The sequence below is a fragment of the Mobula birostris genome, chromosome 5 (assembly GCF_030028105.1).
Source record: "Mobula birostris isolate sMobBir1 chromosome 5, sMobBir1.hap1, whole genome shotgun sequence".
NCBI classification, from domain to species: Eukaryota; Metazoa; Chordata; class Chondrichthyes; order Myliobatiformes; family Myliobatidae; genus Mobula; species Mobula birostris.
This window is the reverse complement of record NC_092374.1, coordinates 72,106,879-72,129,442: the sequence shown is the minus strand read 5'-3', so window position 1 is coordinate 72,129,442 and position 22,564 is coordinate 72,106,879. Positions and strand designations below refer to the sequence as shown.

Genomic DNA, 22,564 nt, shown 5'->3' with positions numbered 1-22,564 from the left:
ATGTTGCAGCTATACAGCTATATACAAAATCATTCGTAAGGCCAGTGATGTTGTGGGGATGGAACTGGACTCTCTGACGGTGGTGTCTGAAAAAAGGATGCTGTCCAAGTTGCATGCCATCTTGGTCAATGTCTCCCATCCACTACATAATGTACTGGGTGGGCACAGGAGTACATTCAGCCAGAGACTCATTCCACCGAGATGCAACACAGAGTGTCATAGGAAGTCATTCATGCCTGTGGCCATCAAACTTTACAACTCCTCCCTTGGAGGTTCAGACACCCTGAGCCAATAGGCTGGTCCTGGACTTATTTCCTGGCATAACTTACATATTACTATTTAATTATTTATGGATTTATTACTATTTAATTATTTATGGTACAACTGTAACGAAAACCAATTTCCCCTGAGATCAATAAAGTATGACTATGACTATGACTATAGGACCCTGGTCAGATCCCACTTGGAGTACTGTACTCAGTTCTGGTTGCCTCACTACAGGAAGGACATGGAAACATAGAAAGGGTGCAGAGGAAGTTTACAAAGATGTTGCCTGGATTGGGGAGCATGCCCTATGAAAATAGGTTGAGTGAACTTGGCCTTTTCTCCTTGGAGCGACGGAGGATGAGAGGTGACCTGATAGATGTGTACAACATAATGAGAGGCATTGATCGTGTGGATAATCAGAGGCTTTTCTCCAGGGCTGAAATGGCTAGCACAAGAGGGCATAGTTTTAGGTGCTTGGAAGTAGGTACAGAAGAGATGTTGGGGGTAAGTTTTTTCACACAGAGAGTGGTGAGTGCGTGGAATGGGTTGCCTGCGGCAGTGGTGGAGGCAGAAACAATGGGTCTTTTAAGAGACTCCTGGATGGCTACATGGAGCTTAGAAAAACAAAGGGCTATGGGTAAAGCCTAGGTAGTTCTAAGGTTTGGCACAGCTTTGTGGACCGAAAGGCCTGTATTGTGCTGTAGGTTTTCTAGGTTTCTATGTTTCTATGTATTTTCTGCTCATTATTCCTGGAACATTTTTTTTCCTTTTAGATTTTCCCAATTCTAAGCATTAACTAATTGACCAACAGCATTTACCAACGATCCATCTAATATTAATACTCGTTTGTAAAAGAAGATAAAAAATGACATAAGAAATCTTGAATATTTGGGAGTACAGTTTCATCTCTGGGAGTATCAGGTAACTGCACTTGGAGAACACTTGGAATTGCATTGTTTCAGTTGGACGTAAAATTTGTGTCAATGTTAATTTCCATTGTTGCAAATATGAAATATTCCAGACAGCACATCAGAATGCAACTTCTTCTGTTTCTTCCCACGTTCCCTGGGCTATGTAAGGGTGTAAACATAAAAGTTTTCAGAATGCATTAGAAAATAGATTTAAAACCAAAATTAAAATAATTTAATATGGCTGCCTCATGTTCCATTGTATTTAATCTAATTCAAAAACATTGAGTTACTCTGAACTTTATCATGATCCGTCAAATTGGTCCAAGCTAGGCACTTTTTCTTAACTGAATCAAATATCTTTGGATTGTAACATACCTCACAGAACATTTACTGAGATTGGATAAAGAGCAATTTGAAGAACTCTCCCAAACTACTGCAGCTGGTAGAATCTGATGGCATAGCTAATTTTGTTGGCTATGAATGAATATTGGATCAGTTTAAAAGATCAGAGAGAGAACATTTACATGGCACAACTAATGAAAGAAACATTCCATAAGAGAGAGGATAAAAAATCACATAGGATAATAAAAGTTGGACATAAGATATAGATTTTAAGGACATCCTAAGGAAAGAAAGGAGTAGATTCTTAGTGAGTTTTAGGGAGGGAATATCAGATCCTTGAAAGTTGAAACCTCTGATACCAACGGAAGAATAATTCAAGTCAGGAATCTTCAAGAAGACAGAATTAGAGGAGGACAGTGCTACAACGAGACACAGGACAAACTTGAGCAACACACATCAAAGTTGCTGGTGAACGCAGCAGGCCAGGCAGCATCTCTAGGAAGAGGTACAGTCGACGTTTCAGGCTGAGACCCTTCATCAGGACTAACAGAAGGAAGAGTTAGTAAGAAACTTGAGTTTTTTTCTCTGGAGTGGCAGAGGCTCAGTAGAGATCTGTAGACATTTATAAGGTTATGAGAGGCATAGATAAAGTAGGCAGACAATATCTTTTTCTAAGAATTGAAATGTCTAATACTGGATGACATGCATTTAAGGTGAGAGAGGGTACTTTCAAAGGGGATGCAAGGGGCAAGTTTTGTAAGCAGAGAGTGGTGGGTGCCTAGGATGCGCTGCCAGGGGTAGTGGTAGGGGCAGAAACATCAGAGACTTTTAACAGACATTTAGGTAGTCATATGAATGTGAGGAATATGATAGGACATAGAAATTATGCAGCCAGAAGAGATTAGTTTTGTTAGCCATTTGATTACTAATTTACAAACAAGAGAAGATCTGCAGACACTGGAAATCCATAGATGGAGGAAATCAGCAGGCCAGGCAAAATCTATGGAAAAAAGGAGGTACTTTTTTCCATAGATGCTGCCTGGCCTGCTGAGTTCCTCTAGCATTTTGTGTGTGTTAATTGCTAATTTATTTGGTTTTGCACAACATTGTGGGCCAAAGAGTTTATTCCTGTGCAGTACTGTTCTATGTTCTCTATATGTTCTGTGAAGGATATCTCAGTATTTTACAAGATAGGGAGGATTACAGAGCGAGGAGTAGACCAGAGTATGAAGACATTGAAAAATTAAGCTAGGAAGTTCTGCTTAATTGAGAAACATTTTGGGTCAGGGTAGTGATGAAAAAGGGTCAGTGTAAATCAGATTTAAATCTGGATTACTTCAGGTTTACAAAAATGAAAAGGGAAGCAGTCATTTGCATAGGCAACAAAGGAATGGGCAAGTATTTCATCATGAGATGAACAGAAAAAAGTGTTGTGTCAAGTGATGTTATACAGATAGAAACATGTTGTTTTGGTGAAAGCAGGAATATATGGTCTTAAGCAACACAAATCAAAGTTGCTGGTGAACGCAGCAGGCCAGGCAGCATCTCTAGGAAGAGGTACAGTGGACGTTTCAGGCTGAGACCCTTCGTCAGGACTAACTGAAGGAAGAGCTAATAAGAGATTTGAAAGTGGGAGGGGGAGGGGGAGATCCAAAATGATAGGAGAAGACAGGAGGGGGAGGGATGGAGCCAAGAGCTGGACAGGTGATTGGCAAAAGGGATATGAGAAGATCATGGGACAGGGGGCCCAGGGAGAAGGAAAAGGGGGAGTGGGGGAGAAACCCAGAGGATGGGCAAGCGGTATAGTCAGAGGGACAGAGGGAGAAAAAGGAGTGAGAGAGAAAGAATGTGTGTATATAAATAAATAACGGATGGGGTACGAGGGGGAGTTGGGGCATTAGTGGAAGTTAGAGAAGTCGATGTTCATGCCATCAGGTTGGAGGCTACCCAGATGGAATATAAGGTGTTGTTCCTCCAACCTGAGTGTGGCTTCATCTTGACAGTAGAGGAGGCCGTGGATAGACATATCAGAATGGGAATGGGATATAGAATTAAAATGTGTGGCCACTGGAAGATCCTGCTTTCTCTGCTGGACAGAGCATAGGTGTTCAGCAAAACAATCTTCCTGTCTGCGTCGGGTCTCGCCAATATATAGAAGGCCACATCCGGAGCACTGGATGCAGTATATCACCCCAACCGTCTCACAGGTGAAGTGTCACCTCACCTGGAAGGACTGTCTGAGGCCCTGAATGGTGATAAGGGAGGAAGTGTAAGGGCATGTGTAGGACTTGTTCAGCTTACAAGGATAAGTGCCGGGAGGGAGATCAGTGGGGAGGGATGGGGGGAGGGGACGAAATGACAAGGGAGTCGCGTAGGGAGCGATTCCTGCGGAAAGCAGAGAGTTAGTTAGTCCTGACGGAAGGTCTAGGCCCGAAACATCGACTGTACCTCTTCCTAGAGATGCTGCCTGGCCTGCCGCATTCACCAGCAACTTTGATGTGTGTTGCTTGAATTTCCAGCATCTGCAGAATTCCTCATATATATGGTCTTAAGCTCATCTTGGAACCACATATAACACTGAGATTGCCAATAGCCATATTCAGTTTCCGATAGTTGCTTGAGTGAGAAAGGGAGTTGACTGTTTATGAAATTGGCTTTACTTTTTTCCAAGATTAACTTAAGGAAGCATCTACTTTTCCGCTCCTTTCTGTATTGGAAATATGCATAGAATTTAAAGATATTGAGTGGTATCAGTAAGTATCAGGCCATGATAAGACTTTTTTGGGGGTAAGACCTTCAAATAAAATTTATTGATCTTTGGAATGACTAGATGTGTATTTTCCCCAAACTATGCTGCTATTTTGTATGGAAACACATAAAGTAACATAGCGTGCTTTACATTGTGTTCAAGTTAAATCGATTCATTAATTTTGTGTAATGTACTGTACACTTGAACAGTCTCGAAAGAAATATTGAGACTACATCAACTGAAGATCTGATATTTCAAGGAAATTCTATCAAAATATATTCACAACGGTTACAGTTTGGATCAACCTTCAGCACGTCAGCTGAGGTCATTTCAATTAAATTACTGTTGTGAACTTGCAGCTCGATAATTTCTCTAGTCATTTGATCTAAAGGGAACAGCCCTACCTTGAAATGACATTTAACAAACCTTCAGGGAATAGCTTAGGATAAAGAAATTAATGTAGAACGTGAAACAGTACTTTGTTTTTCCTCTTTGATTGAACTTTTGTTGTCTGACATTACTGAGTTATAGAGTCATAGATTCTTAAAGTTAAAAAAAACACATAAACAGAGTATTTTTACATCAAAAGTTGGTAATTAAAAAAAATACCCAAGTCCTTAGTCACACTAATTAATTCCACCTCTTACCTACACACCAGGGACAAATTTATAATTATCAATTGACTTAACACCTATAATTCTGTGCAACCACAATTAGCACGAAATATGGGAAGTGAAACTGAGTTAATGTTTGAAATCACCTTTGTCATAATAGAGAAGGAGATGAAAGAAACTTGTTAAACTACAGGAAGGCTGGGGTGGAGAGGTGCCTCTAACAGAGTGAAGCAAGCGTGATCACAAGAAAAGGGTATTGTCCAGGTTATCTGGTCAATGAATAAATAAGATTAGTTATGGAATGAGAACATACTTCAACGAAATTAGCAAGACAAAGAGACTATAGATGCTAGAATCTACAACAAAAACAGAACAGTAAGAGCTCAGCAGGTCAAGTTGCATTAGTGGAGGCAAAAGTAGTGAGGTGATATTTTGAGTTGAGACCCTGCATTGGGGTTCAATAAAGGCAGGTAGGTAATAGGATAAGGAGTGAGTGATTGGTTCATGGAATCCAATGGAGGGAATGGGTGGGAGGAATAAATACAGACAAAACTAGGTGGACAGATGAGTGTGTGTGTGTGTGCGGAGAACACTGGTTAGATGAACACTCGCTCGTACTATTGAGTTCTTAGCTACCTAAGTGGAATATGAAATGTGTTTCCATTTTGTGTTTGGCCTCCTTAAAGCAACGCTGAAGGTCAAGTTAAAGGATAGACAGTCAATGTGGGAGTGGAATGGAGAGTTAATAAATATAGGAGTTGTGAAATGCACAGCAAGACGACAAAGGAGCAGATCAAGTTGAGCATGTCCTCCACTCCTAGAGAGAAATACTGAAATAAGCTGATCTGCACAGATGGGTGACTGATATGTTCAGTGAAATCAAGTTACCTGAAGCTGTATAATTCAACTTGTCCAAAAGGCTGAAGCATGCTCAAACAGAAGATGAAGTGCTGTTCCTTAAGTCTGCACTGGGGTTCATTGTAGCAATGCCAGAAGTCATAGTCCACCTTTATAGAATACATTAACATATTCACATTGAATTCTATGCAGCGTAACTAATGCTGACACTCCCTCATTGAGCAATATCAGTTGGCCTTCCTTCTGCTATGTAACCTTAGATGATAAAAGCTGTCTTTCCCTGGAAAGAAAGAGGCGACTGTAGATGTCTTCAAATATGTTCCCAAAGTGATGAATGAATTATTCTATTTGTCTACCTTGTTAGAAGGGTTCTCTTTTCTGCTTTTACTTTAATAACATCTACAAAATTAATTATAAATAATAAGAATTGCAAGTAGCAATATTTGAAGATAGTTTTAAATATGCTATTTCTCTGTCCCTATCTTTATAGGTTATAGGCATAGAGTACCGGAGGTTGAAGGTCAAGTTAGAACTGTATATACAAAGCCTGTCTGGGGCACAGCTAGAGTACAATGCATAGCTCTGATTACCTCACAATAGAAAGGATGTGATAACACTACAGTAAATGTGGACAGCATTTATGAAGACCACATTATAGCTGGAGAATTATTGTTACAAGTGAAGTCTGTCCAGGCTGGAGTTTCTTTCTCTAAAGCAAAGATGAATAAGGGGAAATGTACTTTAACTGAGGAGTCAAGCTGAAGAGGAGTAATTTTCCCTTGACAGAATAAGTGGCAAACATTTAAATTAATGGATGAACAGATTAAAGTGGAAGTATGGAATTTTGTTATTATCCAAAATGTAAAGAGCTCAATGTCGCAAAAACAAAGGAGTTGGTTGTGGACTACAGGAGAAATGGAAACAGGCAATAGATCCCTATTGACATCAATGGATCTGGGGTTGAGAAGGTAAACAGTTTCAAGTTCCTCTGCATCCACATCACCGAGGACCTCACGTGGTCTGTGCACACCAGCTGTGTGGTGAAAAAAGCACAACAGTGCCTCTTTCACCTCAGACAGTTGAGGAAGTTTGATATGGGCCCCCCAATCCTGAGAACTTTTTGCAGGGGGCACAATTGAGAGCATCTTGACTGGCTGCATCACTGCCTGGTAAGGGGACTGTTCCTCCCTTAATCGCAGGACTTTGCAGAGAATGGTGCAGACAGTCCAGCGCATCTGTAGTTATGAACTTCCCATGATTCAGGACGTTTAAAAGGACAAGTATGTAAAAAGGACCTGTAGGATCACTGGGGACCATCTAGGAAGTGGTACTGCAGCATAAAAGCCAGGACCAACAGGCTCCAGGACAGCTTCTTCCACCAGGCCATCAGACTGATGAACTCACACTGATTTGAGTGTACTGTATATGATATTGACTGTTCTATTTATTATAAATTACTATGATTGCACATTGCACATTTAGATGGAGGTGTAACATAAAGATTGTTAGTCCTCATGCATGTGAAGGATGTAAGAAATAAAGTCAATTCAATTCAATTCTCACTGTGTCAAAAGGTGTAGCGGCACTAACTTGCCTTTATTTAAAAAGTACCATAAGCACATGAGTACAAGAAACCTAGAAAACTGAGGAGTCAAACCTGAGAAACTGGAGTAACCTAAATAGTTCAATTTTTGATTGATAGGGCTAAACATCCTCCTTCTTGTCAATCAAATTTCATAATTTATTGTCAGTTTTAGAGCAGTGGAAAGGCACAGTAACACTTAAGTCTCTGATACTAAAATGTTAGTTAATAACCTGGGACAAAATTTCCATGGGCATTCTAATTTCATAAGACTTTAATTAAGGATCATTAAAACTGATGAAAAACAAGAAAAAAAAACTGTGTTAACAGGACAAATATTTGACCTCAGTTTATTTGCAATAAACTAACATAGAAATTATATGGTGCATAACTTACCCAACTTATGAAACGTTTCTTCATTTTGTAGTGGGGTTTTGGAACTGGTGGACAGCTACTATGAAAAAGCACAAACATCCAAGATTAAATTGCTTCTCCACAACTTCTGATGATCATATACCACAGTCACAGTGAGCCATTGGGAGAAAACAAGAAATGGTGCTTTGGTGGAGTGAAGAAAGAATATTTTTTATGTGATTAAGAGGTCCTAATGCCCTGAAGGGTTTTTGAACTGTAGCTATTCTTTTAAGATGAAAATCAAAGTAGAAAATGGCAAGCGTCACAATAAGCAATGTAAATATTCAGATAGTGTGTTAATGGTGTTGGGTAAGTGATAACAACAACTAACATGAGTGTTTCAGTGAGGTTAGTGAAGTGATCAGAATTTGGATATTGGATATTGTTTTATTATTTTCAATGAAGTATAGAGAAAGCTTTTGTCTGCATGCCATCTGGACAGATTAGTCCACGCATAAGTACATCAAGTGGAAAAAAAAATTGAATACGGAATATACATTTGTTGTAACAGAGAAAGAGCTGTGTAAAGTGCAAGGGTTATGATAAGCAAGAATGGGAAGGCAAGTGTTTATCATATGAGATGACCATTCCAGAGTCTGTTAACGGTGGGACCAAAGACCAATGTGGCTAAACCAGGACAAATTGTTGGTGATATTTACACTGAGCTACTTGAAGATTTCAACCATCTGCACTTCAGCACCACTGATACAGCTATGTATATACCGCATTACCTGAACTTAATGTTTTGCTGATAGTGATGGATGGGTTGCTGTCTTGACATCAAACACAATCTATTTCATTCCCTTGGCTCTCTATCTCCTTCCCTTGGTTCCCTGACTCCTTTTGTGAACTAGCACTTTGGGATTGGTTTTATTAAGAGAGGCTGCAGAATGAGCCTTTCTTCAACATTTCATCAGAAAGATGGAAAAGACAGGTGAAGGTGTTTTGGAGGCATTACCTTTTTGTTTTTGTATTGGGACTGACTGAGAGGTGCTGGTAGAGTCACCTGAATGAGTAGCCACAGTGCTTTTTGTAGAAGGTTCAGATTAAAGCCATAGGGCACGGGCAGACATGGAAGAGAATGTACAGGATGATGAATAGAGTCAAAATCAAGGAGGTTGCTTCATTCAGAATAACACTGCAATACCTCACTGTCACTGGAGTCAGACTCATTCAGACAAGTGAAAAGCACTCTAACAGGCACTTGTGCATTGTACTTGATAGAAATCAGTAAGGAGGTGAATCACTTACCATTAGGATCTCAACCTCCAAGCTGTTCTCCTCCCCACTGTACTTACATGGCTGGTGCAGTAAAGATTCTGCTGAACAATGTTGATAAAGCCCTAAGGGAAAAGAACAAAACTTGTTCGAAATTCCAGCTTAGTGAAACACTTCACCCAAACTCGCTGAGTAATAACCTCATGCCTGAGACGGTGAAGAGTTATAGATGCCTGGGGAACATGAACCAGCAAGAAGGAATAGCCTTTAAAAGGGCAGAGAGAACAGTAATCTGTTTATCAGTATTAAAGAGACTAGCTTCAAAAGAATAAATCAAAACTTGAAAATCTATGTAACTACCTCAGTGATGATATTAACACTATGTATCTTCATTGAATTTATTGAGTATGATCAAAGGGTGTTGATAGTTGTTGAAGACACATACAAATCTTCCTGACTTCTTGTTAATTATCAACTTGAGTAACATGGTCCTTCTATGAAAAAACTTTTGTTGGGTTTCCAGCCGGGTACAGGTGCCGACTATAACCGATATTTTGATGACAAACACTGCTAACTTCATTAGGGAAGGTGCTTGGGCATGTCTAGTCTGGTGGTATTTATACCCCTGTAGTCTATCCATCCTGATTGGTTAGTCCTCATCCAAGCAAGTTCTGCCCTCCCACCTTGTTTAAAATCAAATTCTAGTTCATACTTAGAGCGAGACGTTCTTCGCCAGCCAGCTAGCGGTCCCAAAAGATATTGACATGGCACAGTAGTTTTGTGCTGTCATAGTCAATCCTATGGCCAGTGCAAATGCAGTGTTCTTCCATCGCCGATACATTCCTGAGTTCCTTGATACGAGTTTCCACCATACATCCCTCTGACTGATATATGTAAATACCAGCTGACCCGAGTCCCAGGTCATTTTTGACCCACAAAAGCTGTGAGTTGAGCTTCCTTACAGGTTTGTGATTAGTATTAATCCAATATTTTTTCAAGATCCTGGTGATCCGGTGATCCTTCCAGAAATCTTGGAAATGTAGGGAAAACACAGAGTTGCCACAAGTTTCTCCTCGTTGCTTGGTTTCCTAGTTTCTCTGTTGGCCCTCTTAGGGGTTCGATTGATTTCCCTCACCTTGTAGCCACTCTATAGGAGCGTCCTACATAATCGTCTTATTACCTCCAGGAGACTCTCTAGGTCCAAAACAGTTAATCGAAGTAGAAAGAACCACTCTACGTTGGGAAGCATGATGGTAGCTGTAATTGTTGAGGTATAAGTTCGTGTGAGTAGGATTTCGATAGATGCCCTGTCCAAGGCTTCCATCATATTAGAATGTCCATGAATGGGAGGCAACCATTTCCAAGACTTTATGTGCTCACCAGGACACAAGGATGGTTGCCCTCTGAGGCCTATCATCTGTGGAATATATTCTCCGACTTACTACCTCCACCTCACTGAGCATTCAACAACCATGCTGTCTCCCTTTGTTGGGGGCTGTGAGCACCACATCATGAATTCGACTGGCTTTGTTAAAATGATAATCATCATCCAGCTGACCCCGGAGGGCATAATGGTCAGTTTTGAAGTGGTGTCCCTGTTCACAAGAGTTCTCACTGAGGACAACCTGATCCTCCTGTAGTCAAGGTTTGATAAGGGTACCATTGAGCATTTTGAACACACCCTTACATCGATATACTTTGTCTATAGGGGAACCACTGCGAACAAAGGGATGGAGTGGCCATGGGATCGCACTTGTCACTGGCTACTGCTAATTTCTACATGGAGGACTTTGAGGAGAGGGCTCTGAGTTTATCACCATTACGCAGGAAAATGATTCTTCTGCTACATCAGTGACACCTTCATAGTGTGGCCTCATGGATACCAGCCTCTCCAACAGTTCCTTGGCCACCTGAACAATATACATCCAATTTACAATGGAGATGGAGAAGAATGGTTGCCTCCCATTCCTGGACATTCTAATAAGATACAAAGTGGATGGTAGCCTTAGACATGACGTTGATCAGAAACCCACTCACACAGACTTATTTGGCAACAATAACAGCCACCATCATGTTTCCCAATGTAGAGCAGCTCTTTCTACTTTTATTAACCATGCAAAAGCTATTTCAGACCAACAGAGTCTCCCTGGGAAAATAAGATGATTACACACGACGTTCCGACAGAATGGATACAAGGTGAAGGAATTCAATGGAGCCCTTAAAAGAACCAAGGGAAAAACTAAGAAACCTCACAACGAGGATGTACCTGCCGCTAAAAAATAGGCTTGTCTTCCTATTTTTCCATTGTTTCAGGAATAATCACCAGGAACCTGAAAAAATACCAGATTAATACCATCCACAAACCTGTAAGAAAGCTCCAATCACTGCTTATGCAGGCCGAAGATGACATGGGGATCAGGTCAACTGACATTTACAGGATTTCTTGTGAATACAGAGCAACGTATATTGGCCAGACAGGATGCATGGTGGAAACCTGCACAAAGAAGCACAGAAGGTGTGTACATTTTGGTCAGCTGGAGAAATTGGTGGTAACAACACACTGCGTTCGCAATGGCATAGGATTGGCTTTGATGGCACAAAACTACTTTGTTGCGCCAATGGCTTTTGGGGCTGCCTGGTAAAGAAGCCATTGAATAAAACTAGAGGAAAACAATTTAAACAAAGAAGAATGTCTTGTTCTAAGTAGGAACTGGAATTTGTTTGTAAGCAAGGTGGGAGAACAGAAACCTGACTGGATGAGGATTAACCAGTCAGGACGGATGGACCTTGGGGGTATAAATACCACCGGACTAGACGTGCCCAGAAATCTGCTCTGATAAAGGTGGCAGAGTTTGTCATGGAAACATCAGTTATAATTGATACCTGTACCCAGCTGGAAGCCCGAGAAGAGTTTATTCGTCATATACGCTGGGAAAGCACTAGGTCTTTTTTCATAATCTTTCTATTCTTCCATCTTCAGCTGCTGCTTCCTCATTCATTTCACTTATTTGCCACATAACCATAGTAATAAAGTTGATTGTATAACAGACAAAATACTCTGGTGGTTACATCATTTAATTTTCACTTGTGAGCAGGAGAAAGGATAATCTTCATATTTTAATGTCAAGCATTATCATTCATTACAAAACTGTAATGCTGTATTCAGTGCAACTCCACTAAATTGAAGATCCCTGATAAAATATGATGTTTTCTGTCAAACATCCTGTAACAGTAATGGGGGAGGAAATGAAAAAGAAAATAAATTTAATGGGCTGTGGAAAAAGAAGAGATGCTGATTATATAAGAGGAAGTCTATTTTTCAAAGACAGGAGAGAAAAACTGGGATTAAGCATTGATGAATATTTAAATAAGTATTATTTAATGAACTCATTTGCAAAAAGCAAGCTCTTGAGAATAAAATGAAAGTGGCAACAGAGGCACAAAATTAGCTGAAAAACAAGAAGCAGGGTAAAGAACTGAAAAAAAATGTTTTATTGATTATGAAAATCCACGTTGACTTTCCATGGTCAAGTGCTGAAGATTCCAATGTGATGGAACCAATTTCCATTCAAGAATGCAGTGAAAGAGGAAGGGTTTGAGACTATTAATATCCTAAAATGGGCAAGCTGGTTTGATGTTTTCTTTGCAAAAAAATTAATTCACCATGTAAACAACAGGGGATATAGACAGTAGGTTGATCAGATAACACCTGGCTTGTGAATACTACACACTCATCGCTAACCAGAAGTTAATGAGGCCTGTGGTCTACAATTTACTGCATAGAGCACTGCCAAATAACAGATTAGGTGAATACAGGAACCATAGAGAGGGTTGAAGTGATATACAAGATTGTAGGGCTAAAGAGTTTGAAGAAGACCTACATCAAATAGAAGATGAATTATCAAAAGAAACAAAATAAATAACAGCCAATTAAGGAAGTGTAAGGTCGGAAATAAATGCAGAAAATCCTGGCAAAGCATTACAAATTCATAGTCGCAAGAGTTCAAATTGAATTGAATTGATTGACTTCATTTCTTACATCCTTTACAATTCAAACCTAACATGCTAGATCAGATCTCAAAACACATCCTTGTCAAACTGAAATTCACCAGTTATCATGCACTCTATATTAAACTGTCTCCTCCACTGACAACCAATGTTAATAGGACAAGGCAGAGCGAGAATCTAAATTACTCAGTGCTCAAGATAGCCGGCATGAGATGATATTTTGTTGTGAATTTTGTTGGGAACTTATAGGATAGGGAATGGAAGAATTTCTTTGGCAAATCATAAGAGTTACCAGCATCATACTCACAGAAAGTGCAGTGGCGTTCCACAAAGTAATCATCTGGACACTTGCCTGCTATTTGATAGTGTACCTGAGACTGTATTGCAATGAACAAATTCGAGGAATTGCTGTGTCAAATAGAAAGAACATTTGGAAATTTGGAGAATGGTATATAGGATAACTTAAATAAGTATTTCCTATTCTTTGCCATTGTATAAAAAGAATAAAATTACATATTGAATGCCATGTATTATATAACACCTTTAACATGTGTTGGTGCATGGCCAAGTGGTTAAGGCATTCTTCTAGTGATTTGAAGGTCGCTAGTCGAGCCTTGGCTGAGGCAGCGTGTTTTGTCCTTGAGCAAGGCACTTAACCACACATTGCTCTGGGACGACACCAGTGCCAAGTTGTATGGGTCCGAATGTCCTTCCCTTGGACAACATTGGTAGCATGGAGAGGGGAGACTTGCAGCATGGACAACTGCCGGTCTTCCATACAACCTTGCCCAGGCCTGCGCCTTGGAAACCTTCCAAGGCACAAATCCATGGTCTCATGAAACTAACGGATGTCTATAAAAAAAAACTTAATAGTTAAGTATCCCAATACATTTCACAGCAGCATTATGAAACAAACTATGACTATGTCATATAAAGATATAACAGAACAAGAGTTCAAAAGCTTGGTGGGACTTAAGGACCTCCTCACAGGAGGAGTGAAAGGTAGTGAGACAGACAGCTTTGCAGAACTTTGATCTAGGGGGATTCAAAATTGTTGGAACAGTGCACAAATTGGTTCATCTGGGAGAAAAGGTTAAGCTCTGTTGAATGATAAGGTGATGTCGATAATTGGAAGAAATGACTGGTGGATGTGATTATCTGAGATGATAATCAAATCTGGGATGGGTTTTATTGCAAGTGAAAGGGGAAGGAATGGATGTTGAGAAATGAAAACATTCCCAAATATCAACTACTGTGTAAAATCTATCTGGTGCAGGAAGGAAATGTCATTTCAAAGAGTGGGGAGGCATCAAAGGAAATATTAAATTGGTGCAGATACAGGGAGAAAGAGATAGAATGTTTTCAAAAAGCATGCTGAATGAACCAAGAACCAACCAGTTTTATAATCAGCAAGTTTGCAATAAATGTATTCATTTCTGTTCACTGTTTTCTTCTACATGCCCAGCACTCTTGCTGAATGTTGACAGAGCCTGACAATTAAACTATCTCCAAATAACTTGCTGTTTTACTGATCTAAGAATGTTTACATTAATGTAAATACCCTTCCACATTCTATAGGAGCTTCCTGTATTGTTTACGCCAGGTTAATTACTAACTGATTTGCTGTTGTTGATTTATTTTGAAGTGCACCAACCACCTTGCATCGTAAATAAGAAAGTATCTGAAATGAAAATAGTATATTTAAATATATTTGATCTTATGTGGCAGGATAGGAGATATTCTGCATTTATTGGTAGTTATAGCTGATTCTTCATTGCTATTCCAACTAAATATAACTTTGAATATGTAACTATGACTGCAATTTGTAAAAGTTTGTGCTCAGAGAGGACAACATTATCTCCTATAGACTCACAGCTACTGCATGCAGTATATCATATTTTCACTTTTTTGCATGAACGTTTATGGACTTCAGATACATGATAGAAGAGAGAACATTTGCAAACCCACATCAACTTACCACTGCAAAGGCAAAATATGAACTGCCAATGAGGAGAGATTTGGTGAATTTGAATTAAAGCATACAGTATAGACCTGTACAGTGGAATAAAGGAGTGTAGTTTATTTTATCGCAGCAAGTCATCTGTTGAAATTCCACTCCAAAGGCTTGAGAAATAAACCTGGCAAATATACTTCTGCAGTTCCAAGGAACTGTTGCCCCATTAGAGGTTCCTTAAACATACCACAGCTGCACTAGATAGCACAAGACTCTGATGAAGAAGAGGATGATAGTCCCCTGTATTATAACTAATACCTTTACCACACGTTATCAAACTAATTATCTGGTTATTAACCCATTTGTAGGAGCTTCCTGAGAGATTGGCTGCAAATATAGTGGTGATTTTGATGCAAAATATTTTATCATTGGCTGTAAAATTCTGTGGGCTGCCCTGGGTAAAAGGGACTATAAAACATCATCAGCCTCAGTGTTGAGTGACATTCAGAAAGGTATGATAGAGTGCCACCATTGAGAAACTAATTGTGTGGTCTTGATCTTCAGAGTGGCTCTGCAGAATGGACAATTATTGAAAAGTCACTTTCCACAGTCTCTGTGGTACAAAACTCAAACCTTTTTTTGCACCACAAGGTATAATTTGTTGTCAAAGTAATAGTTATGATAATTGTTATTCATGGGTGAACCATGCACAATCTCAGACGAAGAACAGTTGCACAATGAAGCACCAATTTCCAAGCACATACTTCACCCTCAGACTGCATTAACACTCAAACTTAATACTCTGACATACAGAAATTCAAAGTTTAATATCCCAACAGGTAAAAAAAAAATCTCATCTCAGGTCTGATACTGAGGTTATTATTCTAATCTCTCTAACAAAGAGGAAATTTCTTTTTAGCACTTACATTGTCAACTCCTCTAAGAATTTAATACATCTCAATGTGATTGCTTTTCATTTCATTAAACAAAGAAAATAGAGCCATTCTGCTCAATTGTCTCATCTCAGGAATCAACCTGGTTAATCGGTGCATCCTTTCTGAAGCAACTACTTCCTTCCTTAGATAAGGAGGTCAAAACTCTGCAAAGTACTGCATATATGATTATTTATAATTACAATGAGACACCCTTATCTTATGCCACAGCCCAGTCACAACAAAGGGCCACACAGTATTTGATTTTTATACTGCTTCTTGTTAATATTCTGTAATTGGCTTTCAAGGATCCCTATACCTTTGTATACACCAACATTAATCAATCTCTCACCTTCCAACAAGTCAGATATTACCATTACAGCAGGGCTGACTGCGTAGCACAGTAATTATCAAATATGAGCTCATTTGAATTTTAAATACTCCAGATATGCTTCTCTGATAATCTTTGTAAAATGATTCGACACATGGTGGATCATTTACTATTTAACTCCATGGCAGGAATACAAAAACATTCCAAGCTCTTGTTGGGCTAATATTTATTCAACATTTGAACCCAACATTATGGCACTGTCGCACTGTGTTCACTATGTGCAGTTTAGATAGGGGTCCTTGTCAGATAAACATTAGTTTTCACTAAAGTATTTGTCAATCATACTCAGGTCTATAAATCATTTAAGCTAAATTAATCCTCTGGTGTAATGTTTGGAATAATACATACATTTGGGGGGAGTGGGGAAGTGAATCACACAATGGTCCTTTTTTCACTGACTGACAGTAATGGGCTTTTTAATGGAATCAATCAACTTGATTTAACCTTTTCATGGAAATTAAGGATCAAGATTTCATATTTTTGAAGATAGTAAGGTACATTGTAATAAAGAGCAGTGCTACAATGTCATTGTAATTGAATAAAATGCAGACAAAATCCGTTTTACATGTACACTCAGTAGCCACTATATTAGGTACCCCTGTACACCTGCTTATGAATGCAAATATCCAATCAGCCAATCGTGTGGCAGCAACGCAATGCATAAAAACATGCAAAAAAGGGGAAGAAGTTCAGTTGTTCAGACTAAATATCAGAATGGGAAATAAATGCAATCTAAGTGATTGTGACCTTGGGCCAGACAGGGTGGTTTGATTATCTTGAAGCTGCTGATCCCCTAGGGTTTTCACACATAAGTCTTGAGAATTGACAGAGAATGGTGCAAAAGGCAAAAAAAAATCCAGTGAGCAGTAATTCTTTAGGAAAAAAATCCTTGTTGATGAGAGAGGTCAGAGGAGAATGGTCAGACTGGTTCAAGCAGACAGGAAAGGAACAATAACTCAAATAACATGCGTTACAGCAGTGGTGTGCAGAAGAGGCCTCTCTGAATACACAACATGATCCTTGAAGTGGATGGGCTACAGCAGCTGAAGGCCAAAAACATACACTCATGAAATGTTTTCCAGATACCCTTGCTGGGACAAAATAACTCACAGATAAGATATAAAAAGCTCCTGGGGACAGAGATTCCATCATCCACAATTAAAGCTGTGAGTACTGATCCCTGAGTACACAAACATCCCAAACTGTAACCATGTCTGATGTGCTCAGTGATATCACTCTATTGTCTTGTGTTTGGCTAATGGAGGCATGTCCCCTTGATGACTATTTTCTCAAACCTGTGCATACAACTTCAAACTGTTTGCTGCTTGCAATTTACATTATGAATTGGGGACTAGTTTTTGTCTATATAACAAAAGCCGAGCAAAGAAATTTGTTAAAAGATTAGCATTGTCACCAACTTCTCTGACCCTTTGGAAAGGTCATGCTGCTGTGCTAGACAGTTGAGGTTTGCAATAAGCCTCTTGGGCCCTGGAAAGTGAAACTCCATCACAGAGCTAATTATCTTTCAGGTCAAAGATCTATCTTTGGAAATGCAAGAAATTAAGAGATACGGATGCTTTAAGATGAAAACAAGTTTTCATCTCTCACTGGTCTCTCTACACTCATGACTATGTGGTGAGGCACAGCTCAAGTGCCATCTATAAATTTGCTTGACAATGCAGCTATTGTTGGTAGAATTTCAGATGGTAATGAAATGGCGTACAAGAGCAAGGTATATCAGCTAATTGAGTGGTGTCACAGCAATAACACCAAAGAACTGAATGTGGACTTCAAAAAGGGTAAGATGAGGGAACACACACCAATCCTCATAGAGGGAGAAAATAAGAAATTTCAAGTTCCTGGTTGTCAATATCTCAGAGGATCTAACCTGGACCCAACATATTGATGCAGCTTTAACGAAGGTAAAACAGCAGTTTTATTTAATTAGAAGTTTGAGGAGATTTAGTATGTCACCAAAATCTACAGATATACCATGGAGAGCATTCTAACCAGCTGCTTCACTGTCTAGAATGGGGAGGGGGGCACTATTGCACAGGATCGAAATAAGCTGTAGAGAGTTATAAACTTAGTCAGCTACATCATGGCTACTACCTCCGTAGTATCCAGGACACTTTTTAACGAGCGGTGCCTCAAAAAGGCAGCATCCATCGTCAAGGTCCCCTATCACACAGGTCATGCCCTCTTCTCATTGTTACCGTCCGGAAGGAAGTACAGAAGCCTAAAGGCACACACACAGTGATTCAGGGACAGCTTCTTCCCTTCTACTATCCGATTTCTGAATGGACATTGGACCCATGAACACTACCTCCCTACTCTTTAATTTCTATTTTTGCGCTACTTATTTAATTTATACGTATACTTACTGTAATTCACATTTTTTATCATTATGCACTGCATTGTACTGCTGCCACAAAGACAAAAAAATTCATGACATATGATGATGGTATTAAACCTGATTCTGATTCTCATTCTGATTTTGAAGATACAGGATTGCTGGGACTGAAAGGAGTTGGCAAGGAGATCAGTTTTAGTATTGTTCTTAAAAGATACTGGAGTATGATCAGTAAATTTCTTAAAAAGAGTAGACACTCAATATTACCAAAAGCACAGATTTTACCTCCTTCTTTAATAATAAAAAGAAAAAGGAAAAAGGAGCACACACATTCAAAATAATTGTTTAGTCTTGATATGCTTTACTTTTGTAGAAATCCTCCAGACACTTCAGTGAAGGGGTCATCCAATGAGTCAAGACATCATTGCCTTATGCTGTGTCGATGTGTGCTTTGCATTGCAATCAATTGTTATGTACCTTAACGGCATCTTGTTGTGTTCTTGTGGCCACTGATTTATATTTATCATCTTTATATACATCAGTATATATCTTTAGATATACAAACGTTTGTAGATATATTAATCTAATTTGATTTATCCTGCATAGCAATCTTAATGCACAGCATAAACACCACTCTCTCCATTCATGAAATGGTACATTTACCTTGAAATTCAATCAAGCAACCCAACTTGATATCTTCATGGTGTAACACATCACTGCTGTGTATCTAATATTTCAGTAATATTGTAAATATATTGGTTGATTAAGAATTCTTGTTCATTTAAATAACTCACTACTTATGATACTGTATGCAAAATACAGTATATCAATTGTATACGTTATGATGTTACCACGTGATACTTGTGTGCCTCACTTCATGAAAAGAATGGAGTTAGACTCACATTCCAGACTCCTTTGCTGTGTATTTCCATTAGTTTTATAGTTTGGAGTTACTAAACATAACTGTGGTGAAGCGATGCTTTTAAAACAAACCCAGCACAGCTACTGACCTGTTGAAGCACAGCAAGATGATCGAGTTAAAAAAAAACAGCGAGAAATGAATTTAAAAAAGCAGAATACGGAAGGGTTCATGAGTTCTTGAATGTGAATACTGGGTGATAATAATCATAAATAAAAAGAGCAGTAATGGCTGGCTCCATCAAAAAGATTGATGCATTTGATTACACAATGGATTATTGGAATTTATATACTGACAGATTATGCAGTATTTTAAAGCAAATAGAGTAGCCAATGAGATACAAGTACCAATTTTGTTAAATGCATTAGATTTAAAGGCATACAGTTTGCTATGAAGTTTAACTGCTCCAACTGGACTAGCCAAAATGAGCTTTGGTGATATTGTACAAGAAATCTTATAGGTATCCTAACAGAAAGCATTCAAAAATTACATTTTAAGGAGCAGTTGAAATAGCTGTATCAATGGAAAATGCAGACAAGGATGCAGTGGAATTGCAGTCAGGAATGAAAGTGAGCATGAACAAAATTGCAATGTCAAAACAGAAAGCGGCCTGATGAACAAATTGTGTTATTGTTATGGTTGAGGCACACATGCACCAGACCAATGCAGATTTAAAGGTGAAAATTGCAGAAAATGCAACAAAATAGAACACAGGCAAAGAATATGCCAGCTAGACAAAAAACAACCGGACTGCACATGGAAGAGAATAAGATAAAAAGTCAAGTTGCAGTTTCAAAAAGAGCACTAATCTGCATGCTGTTGATGAAAAATCCGATAATGATGAGAGCGACACAGAAATGGGTAGCCATGAATGCGAAAACTAACAAGAGGCAAACAATATGGCTGACACCAGAAGTGAACAACAAATGGATTAAAATGGAATTGGACATTGTCTCAGCTGTTTCAGTCATTCCACAAAATGAGTTTGAACAGCATTTCAAAGATATTGAACTGAAGCCTGCACATATACAACCAAGAACTTATACTGGAGAAAAGATAAGTTCTTAGAGAAGGACATTCATAACAGTGAAATACAACAACCAACAAACCACACTTGGCTTGTATGTGGTAAAGACAGGATGGCCAGCATTGTGGGACCATGAGTGGCTGAGACAACTGCAGCTTGACGAAGGTTCATCTACCATTTGCTTGCCACATCCCTTGCAAAAGAGTCAACTGAAAATGAGTTAAGGACGGTACTGGATGAGGCCACAAATGTCTCCATGCTGAATACCATGAACCATTGCCTAACAGAGAAAATGTAGGCAGCATTTCTGAAAAAGTTTCTGATATGTTAATCAAGTAATTACTCATAAAATGTGGCTATGTTTTGAGCTGGTAGACTGTTCAAGCTTCAGGAAAGTTGGAAGCATTTGGCTTTTGTGAGTATAAAGAACCAGAATCGAATCAGTGCACATTAAGGTTATTGCATGGACTTCAAGTGGGAGACAAAAAGTTGGTTGTAGAAGTAGATGCAAAGACCAAAGCCCAGCTGGATGCATGCAAGGCCAAAAAGAAAGGAATCGATGGAGATATGAAAATGGAGGATTTGTCAGATGATCTTGAGGAAGCTAAGAATATAGGGAGTTGCATGCTTAATCCACTACGCTACTCGTTTAACAATTTTGAATGTGTGGCTAAGCACAGCTCCAATGCCAGATTCAACTTTGCTAATGACACTACTGTCATAGGTGGAATGAAAGGTGGTGATAGTCAGCATACGGGAGGGAGATTGAAAATCTGGCTGAACGGTGTATTAAAAACAACCTCTTACTCAAAGTCAGCAAGACCAAGGAGTTGATTAAAGACTTCAGGAGAAGTAAGCCAGAAATCCATGAGGCAGTCTTCATCAGAGGATCAGTGGTTAGCAACTTCAAATTTGTTGGGGTTATTCTTTCAGAGGAACAGTCCTGGGACCAGCATGTAAGAAAAATTATGAAAAGAGTATGGCAGCTCATCTACTTCTTTTGGAGTTTGCGGAGATTCAGTATGACATCTAAAACTTTGACAAACTTCAATAGAGTTGTAATGGAGAGTATATTGACTGTCTGCATCACAGCCTGGTATGGAAACACCAATGCTCTTGAATGGTAATTCCTACAAAATGTAATGGATATGACCTGATCCATCATGGGTAAGACCCTCCCTACCATTGGACATATCTACATGAAACACTGTCATAGGAAAGTAGCATCCATCATCAAGGCCCCCCACTACCCAGGACGTTTCCTTCTCACTGCCACCATCAGGATAAAAGGTACAAGGTGCTCAGGACTCACACCACCTGGTTCAGGAACAGTTACTGTCCCTCAACCATCAGGCTCTTAAGAAAAAGCGGGTAAATTCATTCAACTTCACTTGCCTCCTCCTTGAAATATTCTCACAACCAATGGACTCACTTTCAAGGACTCTTCAACTCATGTTCTTGATATTTATTGCTTATTGATTTATTATTATTGTTTCTTCTTTTATATTTGTACAATTTGTTGTCTTTTGCACTGGGGTTGAATGCCCTAGTTGGACAGTCTATTATTGATTCTATTATTGTTATTATTCTATAGATTTGTTGAGCATTGCCACTGGGAAATGAAACTCAGGGTTTTATATGGTGACACATGGTATATGTACATTGATAATAAAATTTACTTTTATCTTTGAGATCATAAAAGGAGGAATAGAAGGATTAATAATAGAATACTCCAGTGAACTAAATGCACCATCCAAGGGTCAAGACACATATCCTAGAAAGAAGAAAAAGAACAGGATAAAGAGAGAGAAAGAACCAGGACTGGGAGAGAAACAAGGAATAAAATAGATCCGGACAGAAAAACTTAGAAAAGGGAAAGAAAGGTGTCCAAAGCTGTCAAAACCTCTTCCAGAAGTCTCAGAATCAACTCCTACAACCAGCATGGAGGAGGCCCCAGAACCTGAGATTGTTTCACAGACACAAGCCTCATCTGCCAAGCAGGGTGATTTCCCCCCCTTTTTAGGA

General features: G+C 39.1%; 1 long non-coding RNA gene across 1 annotated transcript; it reads right to left on the bottom strand.

The window, feature by feature from the left end:
• Window positions 1-361: 361 nt before the first annotated feature.
• LOC140197265 (uncharacterized) lies at window positions 362-9,040 on the bottom strand. Its single transcript, XR_011885900.1, has 4 exons — window positions 8,989-9,040; window positions 7,720-7,777; window positions 5,772-5,890; window positions 362-1,337 (listed from the first exon to the last, which is right to left on the bottom strand). It is a non-coding gene; the product is annotated as an uncharacterized lncRNA (long non-coding RNA).
• Window positions 9,041-22,564: the final 13,524 nt, after the last annotated feature.